The 15,454-nt window shown below is 53.5% G+C and overlaps 1 protein-coding gene across 8 annotated transcripts in view; it reads left to right on the top strand.

The window, feature by feature from the left end:
• PAX5 (paired box 5) overlaps nt 1–15,454 on the top strand; it is a 212,210-nt gene that overhangs the window by 168,789 nt on the left and 27,967 nt on the right. The window contains exon 9 of one of the 8 annotated variants that reach the window (XR_014824167.1): nt 10,332–10,570. The exons of the other annotated variants lie outside the window; for them this stretch is intronic. The gene's annotated coding sequence lies outside the window, so the exon portion shown is untranslated. Of the gene's footprint in view, nt 1–10,331; nt 10,571–15,454 lie in introns of those variants that run through there. 8 annotated transcript variants of the gene reach the window in all.

The raw sequence follows: 15,454 nt of genomic DNA, 5'->3' as shown, positions 1-15,454 counted from the left end.
GCTTTATGAGGCCAAAGTGCCAGGAATTGCTGACCATGTTGTGTTCACCTTCCCTGGGCTGCAGCAGATAAGCAGCTAGTTGATGGGGAGACTGGCGGGCTTCTGTGGTCCTGGGCACTCTACTTGCCATGGATGGGTAGACGTCATTTCTAAATGCCATCCAGTTACACTGTTCAATTAACTCATGGTTTCCGCATTTCCTTGAAGAAGTGGGAGGTGAGGTTGAGGGCGGAGGGGACCCAGAGGCCAGTGGGGAAGTCTGCAGACCCTGGGCGCCTCAGACCCCGGTGGGGGGACAGAGAGGCCCCCAAGGCTCCTCTTGCCGTCCAGCCCCCTCTCCCACTTCCACCACCCATTGGCCCAGCCTGCCTGGCTCCCTCTCATCCCTGAGGGAGTCACCTCCTCAGAGGGGCCTTCCCTGTCGCCAAATATGTGTTAGCTTCCTCTTGCTGCTGTGACGAGATACCGTATACTAGGGACTTAAAGTAATTTCTCATCTTACAGCTCTGGAGGTCAGAAATCCAAAGTGGGTCCTCTGGGAGTTCCCACTGTGGTGTGGTGGAAACAAATCCTGCTAGCATCCATGAGGATACAGGTTCGATCCCAGGTCTCGCTCCGTGGGTTAAGGATGCTGTGTTGCCATGAAATGTGGTGTAGGTTGCAGATGCGGCATGGATCCTGCATTGCTGTGGCTGTTGTGTAGGCTGGCAGCTATCGTTGCGATTTGACCCCTAGCCTGGGAACCTCCATATGCCACGGGTGCGGCTTTAAAAAAAAAAAAAACAAAAACAAACCGCAAAATGGGTCTTCCTGGGCTGAAGTCCAGGGGTCAGCAGGGCTGTATTCCCTCTGGGGCCCTAGGGGGGAGTCCTGTCCTTAACTTTCACAGCTTATAGCTGCCCCATATCTCTTGCTCTGGGGCCCTGCATCATGCTGAGTCTTCATCATGCCACCATCTTTCAGGTTTGCTTTCTCCTGGCTTGTCTTCCACTTCTAAAGACCTTTGCGGATTTATTGACTCACCGGATTATCTGGGATAATCTTATCTGCAGGTCAACTAATTAACAACCTTAATTCCCTTTTGCCCTATAACCTAACATAGTCACAGGTTCCAGGGTTGGGATAAGGGACATCTTTGGGGGGGAGCGGGGCAGGCGTGATTCTGCCCACCACACCACCTCAACCAGGACCCCGTCACGCCGCTCTCAGAGCGTCCTGTGCTTTTCATTTGGGAGCCGAAGCACAATGGAAGGAATTTCATCGGCAGTTGCCTCCCTCCTCGTCTGGTGTCCCCTCAGGCCTGCACAGTACCTTTGGGTGGTACAGTCCACAAAGCTGTGCCTGTTTTATCGACCGCTGTGTCCCTAGTTCCTGGCAGAGTGCCTGACCCATAGTAGCACCCCGGCAATAGGAGCGGAAACAAAAGATGATGGTGATGGTTGGGGCTGGGCTGCCCAGGGCTCAGACCTCAGCCCAGTGCTGCAACAATGCAGCCAAGGAAGCTGGGCTGCCTGCAGGCCCACAGTGACAGCCCCGTGGTGAAGCAGGGAGGCTGGGTGGTTACGAGCGGGGACTCTGGAGCCCGACGGCCTGGTGTGGAATCACCCTCCCGCCTCTCACTAGCTGTGTGACTTGAGTAAGTGACATAACCTCTCTGGACCCTAGTTTCTTCCTCATCTATAAAATGAGGATGATGAGGATACTAAGAGTGAGCACCATACCAGGTACTGTTGGGGCTCTGTAGCTGTGGGGGGTTGCATCCATGGATTCAACACTGTGGGTAGAAAATGGTTGGAAAAAAAAAAAACTCCAGAAATTTCCAAAGAGCAAAACTTGCGTAGTGCCAGCAACTCTTCACATAGCGCTTATATTGTACTAGGTATTATAAGTAATCAAGAGATGATTTAAAGTAGACAGGAAGATGTGTGTCAGTTATATGCAAATACACATCATTTTATAGAAGGAACCTGAGCACCGTGGATTTTGGTATCCGCGGGGCTCCTGGAACCAGTCCCAGGCAGATACCGAGGGACAGCTATAATATATATATAACCTCTGAGAATTTTTGCCTGGAACATAGTCGGTGCAAGGTAAGGGGTAATTATTATTGCTGCTCTTATTGACACAAAGGTCTCCGCTGGGTGTGGGGGCGAAGAGAGAAGCTTAGCAGGTCTGCCTAAAGCTGGCCTGGCCCAGCTGGCATCACATTACAAGCTCTCCAGCTGAGCTCCTGCTACCCCATGGAGCCCATGGATCAGCAGTAGAACCAATCAGAAAAGCATACAGTGACAAACGGGAATGTCACCTGCAGAAGTAGGGGCAGACTCTAAACATCAGGCCTGGAGAAAACAGAGAGGCATCTGGGGTCGGTCCACTTGAGAAAGGTGTCCTGGCAAAGAGGGCCTTAAGCTGGGTTGTCAGAAGAGCATCCTTGGCCGTCGGAAGAGGAGGTTGGCTGGGGGCTGAGCCCAGGAACTGGAGTGGGTCTGTGTGGGTGGGAGCGGGGCCCAGCCAGCCCAGCCTGGGTAAGTGGGGTTGACAGGACAGGAGCTGGTTGAGGAGGAAGCCGGTGGCCAGCAAGTTTAGGATTTGGACTTGTCAGCTCTTGGAGACCAAACAGACATCCAGACAAGGTGCTCTGCTGACAGGTGCTAAAGCCGGTCAGGAGCACAGGGGCAAGGTCTGGTCCAAAGAGAGCTGGAATTGCCCCAGGAGAAATGAGGGTGCTGCAGGAGGGTGGCTTCCGCACGGACTAGCTGTGTGATTAGGCATGAGCCCCGTGACCTCTCTGAGCTGACCTGCTTTGCTGTTTTTAAGGCAAATGAAGGTTTGCTGTTAGGGAGGCACCAGCCATGTGAGATAGGAAGGATCTGGAAGTCTGGAGGGGGAGCAGGACGGGGGGTTCTTTTGTCTGTAGCAAGCCCTTCCCTGACTCAGAGCATCAATTGCTCTGTGAAAGGCCTGCAGGCATGAGGATGGGGGGCCCAGCACCAAGCAGGGAGGCAAAAGCGTGGATTCGGACAGAGCTCAGCCAGGGCCTTGCTGGATTGGTCTGGAGTGACATTTCTGCCTTCTGGACCTCCCTGAGCCTGGGCATGGCTGGGACCAGAGAATGGGAGTCCGAGGGACACCCTTTGCAGCCTCATACAGAGACTCTTCCTCAAAACTAGAACTGAACGTATGGGAAGGGACCAGCAGAAGCCAGTTGAGGACATGGCGAGGGGAGTGGAGCATCAGATGGGAGATTGGACCACTGGTCCCCAAGTGCCTTCCTGGCCCAAGCATCAGGCTCATGAGTGTTTGCTTAGGGAATGAAGGGCCTTTGTTCTTAGCTCTTTCTTCTCTCTTACTGCCAGGGGCTCCTGCTGGTCCTGTGGCCTGGGCACTTTCCAAGTTTCCTTCAAGGTTCTGCGAAAGCCAGGCCTGGGCTCTGGGTGGGGGGAGGCGGGGGGGCGGGAGGTGGGTGGGTGGGGCACACCTGTTGCTTGTTCCTGACCCTTTGCTGCCCTCTAGTGGCCTCCAGTCCCTCAGCCACACTAGGAACTAGACCCCGGGGAATGCCAGGCACAGCCAGGGTGGGCTGGCCATTCATTTGTTCATTCATTCATTCTGTGACTTTTCCTGAGAGACACTGGGTGCCTGTTCTGGGCTAGGTATGGTGTTGCACATACCATTCCTGCCCTCAGGGAACTCACAAGTCTAGCTGGGGAGATAGGCATTAAAAAAAACAAAAAAAAAAAACCCAAAAAACAAACAAACAAACAAACAAAAAACCATCCTTTCATGCCACGTTTAGTGCTAAAATCTAGGATTCTGCTGAGAAAATGCAGGAGAGAGGCTGCTAGGTCTGCTAGGGCGATGGGGAGGGTGGGGGCAAATCAGAGAAGACTTCCCAGCGAAGGTCATTTGAGCCGCCTCTTGAAGGCTGAGTTTACCAGCCTGAGAAGTTGGAGGGCACTGCTGGGTGAGGGTCTATGCGTAAGAAGACCCAGAGTCTCTACCCCTGGAAATCTCCGGGGCACGAAGTGCTGCAAACAGCAGCCTTGACAGATGGCAGGCTCTGCCCAACCCGATCTGAGTGTGAGTCAGAGGTGAGGGTGCTGCGCCTTCACAGGATGGAGAATGAGGGGGTCTGCAGCCGCCTGATCTGTACAGAGCCTGTGACTAAAGCCCTGTGTGAACCCTGCATTGAGGTGACGCTTCGCTCATACTGGGGAGGCTCCACGTGGGCTCTATGAGTGCTTTGCAGCACCGAGGAAGAACAGAATTGCAGAAGCAAAGGCTCAGCAACGGAAAAACATGCTGGGCTGTGAAATCCTATTGGAATTTAGGAGTCCTGGGTTTTGATTTCAGCTGCCAGTCTCTCACCGTGTGACCTCTAGATGTGCTCTTGGGACTTCCTGCTCGCTCTTAAAACAGGAGGCAGAGGGTGAAGAGATTGGATTAGATGCTCCATAGGGGACTTTCTGGTCCTGCCGCACAAGGGCTTCTAATCTACAGGTCCTTGCTTGCTGCTATCAGCCATCAGCTGAACTGGAGGGTTCTAGAGCCCTGCTACCTCTGTCCTATGTGGCAGCAATTTCCCTTCAGGTCTGGGACTGGGGGCTGATAAGGCAGTGGCTCTGTGCAGTCAAGTATAATCCGGTAATCACTTCCGAGGGGTGGCGCTGAAGGAAGGGGGCCTCATAATGTGCTAATCCGGAGTTCCCGTAGTGGCTCAGGAGAAACGAATCTGACTAGCATCCATGAGGATGCAGGTTCAATCCCTGACCTCACTTAGTGGGTTAAGGATCTGGTGTTGCCGTGAGCTGTGGTGTAGGTCACAGATGTGGCTTGGATCCTGTGTCACTGTGGCTGTGGTATACGCCGGCAGCTACAGCTCCAATTAGACCCCTAGCCTGGGAACTTCCATATGGCCGTGGGTGTGGCCCTAAAGAGATTTTAAAAAGAGAAAGAGGGGCTCCCTATGCAGGAGTAGCACCTCACAGCATCCAGGGATCCAGGGTTTAGACCAGCCCCTTCACCGCTGGATAGCAGCCACTTGCCCACTGGGGCTCAGGACACAGCTGACTGCTTTGGGTCATCTCTCCTTTTACTTTTCATGACATTATCTGTGAGTGTGTCTCAGCCCCAACCAGACTTGAGTTCCTGAAGAAAGGGCATTAGTATCCCAGCCTGGACTTCCTGCGGGACAGTGAGTGGGGGTGCGGGGTCCCAGAGAGGCCCAGTGCTAAAGACCCAAGGATGTTTCTGGAATTTCCAATGATTTTGCAACTCCTTTCCCTCTGAAATTAAAAAGAAGAAATGGGGAAATTTGCATTAATCAATGTTAAGTTAAATGTCTACAGGTGGTGACATTAGGTTACCTTGATGAACAGTTGAATTTAGGGCTTAGAAAAATTTCATTGCCTTTGACAACAAATTTTTAGGTTAAGTTTCCTCACTTTGTAAGAATTCTCTAGACTGTATCTTGATTGCTGAGAAATATAGCCAATCATATATTAATTACTTGTGGCCAAATAATTTCAAAAGAAAAATAATAAAACTTAGCCTTGTTTACAGCAAAAAGCATCATAATTGTAGTGCATTTAATGTGTGATGGTGTGTAAGGTGGGGTGAAGAGCAGCCTTCCTAGGAAAATGCCTGGGTGTCTGGGAAGGAGGGGCGTGGGAGAGACTCTGATCTCCTGTTGACCCATATTGAATAGAAAAAGTCGTGGAGCCTTGAGCTGATCAGCCCACAGTATCCATCCATCCACCCATCCATCTATCCACCCCTCCCTCTATCCATCCATCCATCATCCATCCATCCATCCATCCATCCAGCCAGCCAGCCAGCCATCCACCCATCCAGCCATCCAGCCATCCTTCTATCCTGTCCATCTACCCACTCATCGAATCTTCCTTCCTTTCCTCTCCCCTCACTCTCTTCCTTCCTTCCTTCCAGCATTTATTGACTATTTATATGTGCCAAGCATAACCTAGGGATGCGAGGGGAAGCCATGGCCCTTGTCCCTGTGACATGGACATGAGGTGTCTCAGTCTGTAGCGCAGATGAGTGAGTCAGTAGGGCCTATGGGGTCAGGTGTGGTAACAGGTAAGCCCAGGGACTCCAGGAGCGCAGAGCACAGAGCACAGAGAAGGAGGATCCAGCCTAGACTGGGATGTCAGGCATAGAAAGCTCCAAAATTTCTCTATAGGGAGGTGGTTGGGGGGCAGTGGGCAGGACGCAGTTTTTGCAGAGTTGTGCTCAAATTGACCAAAGGCCATCATCCACGTGAACGGATAGGGGGTCCAGGGGCAGAGCTAAAGCTTCCTAAGTCCTTTGTGGTGCCACCCGGGTCAGGGGAGGAACCTGGGAGGAGGTGACTCTCAGGCTTGTTGAGGGAGTAGCACGTTGGTGGGTGGAAGGCGGAGTGAGGAGGGCAAAATGAATGCCCCCTTCAGGGGCAGGGACAGTGAACATAAAGGTTCTGGGATGCCTTTTGCTTCTATACATGCTGGAGTCCTTCCAAAAACCATGTTGAAACTGCTGGGGGAGTTCCCGTCGTCGCGCAGTGGTTAATGAATCTGACTAGGAACCATGAGGTTGCGGGTTCGATCCCTGGCCTTGTTCAGCGGGTTAAGGATCTGGCATTGCCGTGAGCTGTGGTGTAGGTTGCAGACGCAGCTCGGATCCTGAGTTGCTGTGGCTGTGGTGTAGGCCGGTGACTGCAGCTCCAATTCGACCCCTAGCTTGGGAACCTCCATATGCCGTGGGAGTGGCCCTAGAAAAGGCAAAAAAAAAAAAAAAAAGAAAGAAAGAAAAAAGAAGAAACTGCTGGGGCCATCTTTGTTTTCCTACGTTTGATCTCCTGACATCTCTAGCCCTCGCCCCCAAAACTTCATTAGCTGCCCATCCTCAGCTGAACTGACCGCTACCACTAAGCCTGAGGCAAGGAGCTACCAGGGGCAGGGAGAGCAGTGAGCCTTGGCTCTTGTCCTCCAAAAGGAGAATGTTTTTGAATAAAACCGCATTGCCTCTGCCCATAAGCTAATTCCACCAACAAGCCTCGCCCCAGCCCACATGATGCTTGGCAGTCTGTAAGAGAGCCACACCCATCACCCCTAGTTGCAGTGGTTTTTGTTTTGTTTTTCTTTGCTTTTTTAGGGCTGCACCTACAGCACATGGAAGTTCCCAGGCAAGGGGTTGAATCGGAGCTGCAGCTGCCAGCCACAGCCACAGCAACGTGGGATCCACGCCTCATCTGTGACCTACACCATAGCTCACAGCAGTGCTGGATCCTTAACCCACTGAGTGAGGCCAGGGATCAAACCTCCATCCTCATGGATACTGGCTGGGTTCATAACCCACTGAGCCACAAGGGGAACTCCGCTAGCTGCAATTTGAAAGTACCTTGGAGGTTGGAATGTCCATCTCCACTTCAGAGGCAAGCGACTGAGTTCAGAGAGGTGCCACGTCTTGCCAGGGTGCACAGCCAGTCAGGGGAGCAGCTGGGCCTGGCACCTAGAACTCAGGTCTCAAGTTCACCCAGCCCCTGGTGCCCATGGAGAGTGGGAGGGAATGGCCTCGGGGCCCAGGGAAAGACCTTGGCTTCCTTGGTGCTCCCCCAGAGCCGTGGTTGGTCTTGCTGACCCAGAGATATTTTACAGCCCAGGAGAAGCCCTTCCCAGCTGAAACACCGGGAAACCACACTTCATATTCTGGTATATCCCCTCCTATGCCCCATCATCACCTATCAGTGTCCGACTCATCCTTCAAGGCCCCAGTCAAGGGCTCTCTTTTAGGGGAAGCCCATGCCCCACGCCCGCCCCCCCGGGCTCATCTCTCATCTAATGTCTGCCTGGGACAGAGCTGGAGTGACAGTGCTGTCCCAGCTCCTGGTCACTCCCCTTGAAATCCTCCATCCTCCCAGTCCCTGCACACAGTAGGCGCCCCCAAATCCAGCACATACCCCTCCCGATCTTGTCGGGTCCAGAGCTCAGGGCTTGGGGCCTGGCTGTGTAATTACACGGGGCTTCAGTTCGGCTTACACGCCCCGACTCCCTCGTCCAATATTTGCTCTGGCTCCTTGCTGGAAGACGCTGAGACAATGGCCCTTGTTACCCTCTGTTTGAGTTATTTATTTTTTTCACTTTTCCTTCCTTCCCCTCTCGGGGGACTCGCCTCTCGCCCTCATCCCTCACGTTTTCCCTTTCACTTGACTGTCACTCTCATTGTCCTCCCGGGGCCGGGAACGCAGGGTGACAGGCAAGGGGAGCCCAACCGGGCCGGGGAGGCTGGAAATATAGTCATTAATGGGACCCGAGAAGCCCAGATGTCCTCCCTGAATGCGGGTAATTTGTTTTTAATGAAAAACCACGCGGTGACCCTGAACAAATGAATTTTCTTTATAAGGAGTCTATGTGCAACGGCACAAATAAAGGACCCGAGTCGGGGAGACGGAGATCCAGGGCTGAGAGGAAGATAAAAAGAGAGAGGGAAGGAGTGGGAAAGGGAGCCAGAGACATAAAAGAGGGAGGAAAGGAAATTTTAAGATGACAACTGTGTTATCATGTCCTTATATCTGAGGAGCGGTTCCAGGTCACTCATGCCTCGGTCATTGTCCTGCCAGAGCACGATGTGAGGTCTTATTCACAACAATGCAAAGAAGATGAACCACTGTCCGGATGGATCTTTACAATGAATGAGCCTTTTTCGTGTGTGATCTCAAGAGGTCCCCATCATCGCATTGGGGGGTGGGGGGGGGGTGCACAATTTTTAGCCCCATTTCACAGAGATGAAAACTGAGGCTTAAGAAAAGCGATTTGCCTGAGGTCACACAGCTAGCAAGTGGTCGAGTCCAAATGACAAGGAAAGGGCTTTGCCCATTTGGAGTTTGACGCTTAGAAACACTGTGTGTTCTCTGTGTCACCCAAGAGAAGGGTGCTGCGAGGGCAGGTAGGAGATGGGCGGAGGCAGTGGAGAGGAGGGGTCCCGGGTCTGCACCAAGGCATCTTAGATTGAAGCAAGTCCCCCACGGTCCCAGAATTTTGTGAATGTGCAGACTTTCTGAGAGTACTTCAGACTGAGAATGTCTCAGAAGGAGCCAGTTGCAGAAGACGCTGCAGGGGAGTTGGATCTGGAGAGCAGCCATGCACCACCCACCACGATCCAGGACCTTTGTGGGGGGTGGGGGTGTTGGGGGTGGGAATATAGAGCAGGTACCTGGGGGCAGCCACAAAGGCACCGATTCAGCAGAGGCCCCAGCTGGGGAGGAACCTGCCCTCAGGGTAGCTCGGCTCTAGATCGGGGTGGGTCTGTGTTGTGTGGAGACAGGGTCTGTTCTAACACGTGTCCCAGAAAGGGCTGGAGATGGCTCTCGTACAGTTTATAGCTACTTCTCCCTTTAGTAGGCTGGACAGGGCTGGACCAACCTGGAATCAGCCTGGGAGTGTGCAGATGAGGTCAGAGAAAGGACTTGTTTAAGGTCACATGGCAAGGAGTTCCTGTTGTGGCACAGTGGTTAACAAATCTGACTAGGAACCATGAGGTTGCAGGTTCGATCCGTGGCCTTGCTCAGTGGGTTAAGGATCCGGCGTTGCCGTGAGCTGTGGTGTTGGTTGCAGACGCGGCTCGGATCCTGAGTTGCTGTGGCTGTGGTGTAGGCCGGCGGCTGCAGCTCCAATTCGACCCCTAGCCTGGGAGCCTCCATATGCCATGGGAGCGGCCCTAGAAAAGGCAAAAAGACAAAAACAAACAAACAAAAGAAAAAGTTCACGTGGCGAGTCAGAGGAAGAGCCAGCCTGGCCTCCTTTCTGTGGCAGCAGTCTGCCCTTTTGTCCCCCCTGAGCTAGTGGGGGATACTCCCCAGGCCTCTAGATCCTTCCCTGATTCACGGACAAGGAAACAGTTTGTCTCCTGATCTCAGGCAGGCCTGGCATTCCTGGGGTGGTTCCTGGTGACCTGGCTTCCAGAACGACTCAAAGCAGGACTCCTGCCCCCCACTGCACCCCCAGGCTTCTCACATTCTTCCCAAGCCCAGATCTTCCCTGGACCCTACCTAGCCAGCTGCAAGAGCATCTCTTGGGATGCAGGTCATGCCTGTTGGCCAGGCCAAAGCCCTAGCTCCTCCTGCAGCTGGACCAAAAGAAATGATTGTTTTCTTTTCCTGGGTTCAGTTTCCCTCTGGAAGTTGTGACTCAATTAGAAAAATCAGACAAATAAGAGTTCCCGTTGTGGTGCAGCAGAAACGAATCCGACTAGGAACCATGAGGTTGCGAGTTTGATCCCTGGCCTTGCTCAGAGGGTTAAGGATCCAGCGCTGCTGTGAGCTGTGGTGTATGTCACAGATGCGGCTCGGATCATGAATTGCCATGGCAGTGGTGTAGGCCGACAGCAGCAGCTCCTATTAGATCCCTAGCCTGGGAACCTCCATGGGCCACGGGTGCAACCCTAAAAAGACAAAAAGAAAGAAAGAAAGAAAGGAAGAAAGAAAGAAGGAAGGAAGGAAGGAAGGAAGGAAAGAAAAGAAAAGGAAAGAAAGAAAAGGAAAGAAAGAAAGAAAGAAAGAAAGAAAGAAAGAAAGAAAGAAAGAAAGAAAGAAAGAAAGAAAAGAAAGGAAGGAAGGAAGGAAGGAAGGAAGAAAGAAAGGAAGAAAAAGAAAATCAGACAAATAGAAAAATCTGGCACTGACCTCAGCTGAGGTTATAAACATCTCAGCTCACATTTAGGTCTCTGCCTCCCACAGGCCCCTCCAAGAGCCCGGCCGGCTCAGGCTTCCTCGGCCACCTGGACCAGACCTTCCTTGGTGTCGTGCTCCTCTGTAATTGATGATTTATTCCCCACTAACTTCCAAAATGGATTCGAGGCAGTTTCTTGACCTTTCAATAACAGCAGCCTGAACCTGAAATCCCTATCATAAAATCAGACGACTGCCAGTGGGTCACAGGCAGAGGCCCAGGAGGGAACTAGCTGACCCTGCCCGCGTGTGGACTGGTTTTTAACTGGGTCCCACCATCGAACCCATGCTTCCTGCGGGCCCTGTGGCTGGAGCTATCTCCGCTGTGCTGCAGGGAGCTCACTTTCTTGGAAAAGGTGTCTGTCTGGATGCATTCCAGAGCATGCTTCCAAAAACATACTTTTAATCAAAGAGAAGATCACCAGAAACACTGGGGCAAATTGTGATTTCAGCAGTGGATGATTATAAATGCTGGGGGGGATTGCCGCTTGGCAAATAAACTCATCTGGTGAGGTCTTGGATGAATGATGCTACCAGAGAGCTGACCGGTGGGGTCTCTCATAATTGTCCTCGTTTCTGGGATAAGTTCTGGTCCTTCTTTCCTTCCCCTCCTCCCGAACCGTCTTCCTCTTCTCTTATTCCCTTCTGTCTTTTCTTCCTCTCTTTCTCCTTCTCAGTTACTCTCATTCATTCATTCATTCATTCATTCATCAGACAATCCCTGAGCTCCTCCCGAGTGCTAAGCCCAGTTCCCAGAGTGGACACAGAAATCACTGAATTTTGCAAGACCTCTGAGCATCTTTTAGGAGAATCACCCATGTTCCCTGCTTAGAATGGAAAGAAACCAGCTTGAGGGTGGTGGGTGTGTGGGACTGCTAGGCCCTGGGACTAGGCAGGGACCGCTGGGGGACAAGAGGGTTAAGTTTGGGGGCCTGCAGGGCTGGGCTGCTGTTGGGAAGGGACCCCTTGGCCTGAGGCCGGCTCACCCTGGGACTCCTCAGGAGGCCCCGAGGGAAGCCAGGCTCCTGGAAGGCTCCGTCCCTGAAGTGGGTGCCGGGCCCATGTGTACAAACTGGGGTTCAGTATTTAGGAGCGGGGAGGAGCAGGGAGCTACCCTGAATGGCTGCCCGCTTTGGAAATTTCTATGCATTTGTAATAACAAAATTACCATAATTTGCTCGTTAACGCAGCTAGATCAGTCAAGCATTGTTCCAGCGCGGGCAGGGAGGCCATGGCGCGCGCTCTGCACACTCTCTACACCCCAGCCAGCCTGCCAGCCCGTTAGAGCGCTGGAAATTAGCATGCAAATGGTCCTAATTCGGTGGGCGAGCTGTCAGGCAGCGCCTCTCCGGCCTCATCTCTGTGAAGGCCCTGACAGCCCGGCTCTGGAGCCGGCCCACCCTCCTCGCTCCAGCCAGGAGGGGCTCCGAGGGGCACCTCCAGACTGACAGCTTGGCGGCCTCCCTCCCTCCGTCAGCGCCATCAGGCCTGGCGGCGGGCTCCCCAGGGAGCAGGCAGGGCCTGCCACCACGCTGGCCAGCCGGCCAGCCAGAGGAAGCAGAGGAAGCAGGCGGTGGACTGGTGGGGGAGGCGGGCTGGTGCGCAGGCCCACCAGCCTTGGCAGGATCGGGGGGTGGGGGGCAGCATGAGGGTGGAGTGGGACCCCAGACTCAGGCCCACCTGGGGCATAGGGACCCTCAGGGTGGGTGGGTTCTGAGAGTGGCCCTGTGGGCACCCTGTGGCACTTTTCCCCACCTGCACACCCACAAGGAGCAAGGCCAAGCCCTGCCTCGGTCTCCCGTCTTTATCTTCCAGGCCTGACTTAATACATCTCTGCTCAGCCTCCTCCTTACCTGGGAACGCTTCTGTCCAAACCTGTGTGTGGAATTGCTCCAGCCAGGATGGAGACTTGGGGGAAGCTGAGAAGGTGTGGGGTGGGGGATGGACCCCTGGACCAAGACTCAGCGTCTTTGGCCTCAGTCCTGCCTCCAGGCTTGCTAGCCTTTGGGGGAAGTCACCTTCCCCTCGGCATCTTTAAGGTCTTCCTCCAAGGGCTGTCATGAGGATGAGAGAGAGGAGGAGGCCAGGTTTTCTAGAAGTAGCTGACATCCAGTGAGGACCTCAATGGCCTGGTCATTTCCCAGCCTGCTTGACCTTTGTAATGACCCTGCCAGGTTGCCACTGATGGTCTCCCATGTCACAGAGGAGGAGGCTTGAGGGCTCAGCTCACACAGGGTAACTTGCCCAAGTGGCAGAGCCAGAATAAAGTCCAGTTTTCCTTCCTCAGAGCCGTTTTAGAAAATGCAGGGAGTTCCTGTTGTGGCACAGTGGTTAACGAATCCGACTAGGAACCATGAGGTTGCAGGTTCGATCTCTGGCCTTGCTCAGTGGGTTAAGGATCCGGCGTTGCCGTGAGCTGTGGTGTAGGTTGCAGACGTGGCTTGGATCCCGCATTGCTGTGGCTGTGGCGTAGGCTGGTGGCTACAGCTCTGATTAGACCCCTAGCCCGGGAACCTCATATGCCGAGGGAGCGGCCCTAGAAAAGGCAGAAAAAAAAAGAAAGAAAAAGTGGGACCCTGAAAGCCAGATCATGTTTCTCTACAGTGAAAGGCATGATGGCATCACCTAGCAGGCAGGTGTGCCCCTTACGGTCCTCGGCATATTCTCAGCACTGCATAAACGTGGCTTGAAAGAAGAGAACCGAGGTGGGCCCAGCTTTGACAGGCCTTTGAGATCCACTGTATCCATCCTTATGTCCCCCCCTCTCCTCCAGATCTGTAAAAGCAGAGTGAAGAAGCTAAAGCAAGAGAGAGAGGGGAAGCCACAGAGCTTATCTTACGTTTCCCCCACTTTGTCTCTCAAGACCTTGCTCCTCCCGGCCTGCGTGTGGATACAGCCCCACTCCAAGATGCAAGGTTTGGCAAGTGGAGAGCAGGCTGGATCTCAGTCCCCACATGTCCAATCAGCTGGTTGCTCTTGTGCAGTGAACAACCTACATATCCCTACATGGCAAATGAAAAGCTATTCATCCTGCCTACCTCAGACCAAATGCCTTGAGCCACTGGTGGCTTTTCCTTTCCACCTATTCTTTGGTTTTGTTATTTGGGGGGCCATGGCATGGACCTGATGGAACTTGAGGTCTCCAGGTAGCAACCTTCCAGTAGCTGCTGTTGGGCTGCTTAGAATGGGTCTTGGAGAGGACTAGCCCTGCCAACCACAGCATCCCAGGCTAGGAGGACAGCTCAGGAGCACTTTTTTTTTTTTTTTCATTCCCCCCAGGGGTCTGTGCTGGGCATTTCTGCAATTCCCCCAGGATGGATGCTTGCAGACTTCGTTTCTGCTGGAGGAAGAATTGCCCAGGCTCCCCCTAGTGGAGAATCAGGACACGTCGCCCTCCTGTGTATGTGGAGTTGCAGGTGTGGGCAGCTGAGGATAAGACCTCTTCCATGCTCTCACGGAATCCTCACCACAACCCCATGGGTGCCCTTGGTGATTGCTTTTGTTTAGAGGCTCAGTGAGAGGAAGGGGCTGCCCAGATCCCTTCGGAGCCAGAACTAGAATCCAAGGTGCCTCCCGTCCACCCAGCAGTCCATATCTGGCCTCATCCTAAGTGTCGTTGGCTTTGGTCACCTGACCAGCTGCTTGCGTGGCCACACATTCTGGCTTCTCCCAGCCTTGTAGCATTAGGCTGCAAATATCCAGAGGGGCCTCTTCCCCTCCCCTCTTCCGGTTCCTCCCCAAGACTGCCTCTCAGCTAGGTGTGTGGGCTGCTCCCAGAGGACCCAGATGCAAAGTGTCAGTCGAATTTAAGAAAGAAGAGAGGTCCATCAGAACAGCCAACTTCAGGGCTGACTTTCTCACTCATGGGGACTGGACTGGGTAAGTTTGTGGCACACATGGCACGTCAGGGGGGCTCCTGCCTCCTGGTCCGGCCTTGGCAGTTATGAGAAGCAGCCTGAGGGGTGGGCCTGATTCAGCTCCCTCCACAGAACATAAGCCTTCTCAGGCTTGCTGAGACTGGTGGTGGCTGCCCAACCACCTGCCTGCAAGCCACTCGCACCTGCCTGCCCTTCCCAGCAGGCAGCCTACAGAGGTTTGCCCTTTGGAAAGGTCCACCTTCTTAGGGGCCTGGTTTCAGAGGGCCTGGGGACCAGATGCAGTGTGCTTCTGAGGATGCTTGGAAACTCTCTAACGTGAGTCAGTGCCTCTCCAACTTTACGACCTGGGGATCATCTTCCAGAGCATCAGACTGGCTCAGTAAGACTAGACCAGGGCCCAGGACGCTGCATTTCTAGCAAGCTCCCCACCGCAGCTGCTACGCTCTGAGTAGCAAGTGCCTGTCTGCTGCTTCTCAAACATACGGCACAGGGAGTCACCCTGGAAGTTTGGACCAATGCTGGTATCTGGCCCCATCCTAGTGATTCTGGTTTCACTAGTTTAGGGTGTGGCCTGGGTGTCTGGATTTCTTAAAGCTCCCCAGATGAGTCCGATGGCTAGCAAGGTTTGAGAACCATGGGCCTGGGTTACTGGACACTGTTCCTGCCTTCTGGGGTAGCTCACCCAGGAGAGTACTACTGCTTAAAGAATTTGTTGGAGTTCCTGTCGTGGCGCAGTGGAAACAAATCCAACTAGGAACCACGAGATTGCGGGTTTGATCCCTGGCCTTGCTCAGTGGGTTAAGGATCCGGCGTTGCCATGAGCTGTGGTGTAGGTCGCAGACGCAGCTCGGATCCC

This window comes from Sus scrofa, chromosome 1 (assembly GCF_054392235.1).
Source record: "Sus scrofa isolate SSC_HxYL_T2T_F1_AM1 chromosome 1, Sscrofa_HxYL_maternal_Yorkshire_Landrace_v2.0, whole genome shotgun sequence".
NCBI lineage: Eukaryota > Metazoa > Chordata > Mammalia > Artiodactyla > Suidae > Sus > Sus scrofa.
This window is presented reverse-complemented; position numbering and strand designations above follow the sequence as displayed.